Consider the following 907-nt stretch of genomic DNA (forward strand, 5'->3'; position numbering starts at 1 on the left):
GAGGCAGTTGGCTTCTGTACAGATTAGTCTGGGAAAGCCTAAAGGGCTAGTCCGACTCCATGGTTTTTGTCCTTGCTTTATTTGCGAACTCTGGTTAGCAGCTCAATGAGTAACCCACTTACGTCTACCCCTGGGGTGGTTGATAGTTAAGCCATCCAAGATAAAGTTCAAAACCAAGAATTTACACTTAACCATACACATATACATGTCTCCTTCAAAAATCAATTCCTCGTCAGATGGTGTAAGATGTGACAAATAATAATTTATAAATCATCAAGGATTCATGGGGGAGCGGGAAAAATGAGGAGCCGATGCCAGGGGCTTATGTGGAGAGCAAACGTTCTGAGAAAATCGATTCCTCCACTAAAATACTCTGACAATGAGGAGCTACGTGAATGAGCAAACAGGAAATCAAATTTTTGGTATAAGGGCATTCCTGAATATTTATCTCAACTTTCCTATAAAAAAACAACTTTCTGCCATGGAGTGGATGTCCACTCATAGTGACCCCATAGGACAGGATAAAACTGCCCTTGAGTTCCAAGGCTGTTTATGGGAACAGAAAGCCCCATAGTTCACCTGAAGAGCAGCTGTGGTTTCAAACTATTGACCTTGAGGTTAGCAGCCCAACTACACTGACTCCTCCCTTTCCTGTAAGTATGATTTTTTTCACTGCCAAGACATTGGAGGAAAAACATATCCTCTGTTGACATGTGGCAACTGCCTTGGAATCAGGACTCTAACTTAATCTCTGTTCCAGGAAGACAGAGCTACCTGGTGATGCAAAGGTAATAGAATCGGAAGTACCAAGAGTTCAGATGACTAATGCTTAAAAAAAAATTATAAAATGTAGATTTACAGCTCTAAAAATGGATCCGACACTCCACCCCAAAACTTTTATTGAAAT

Source organism: Echinops telfairi, unplaced genomic scaffold, assembly GCF_000313985.2.
Source record: "Echinops telfairi isolate 266 unplaced genomic scaffold, ASM31398v2 ScPeMD7_5;HRSCAF=22, whole genome shotgun sequence".
NCBI lineage: Eukaryota > Metazoa > Chordata > Mammalia > Afrosoricida > Tenrecidae > Echinops > Echinops telfairi.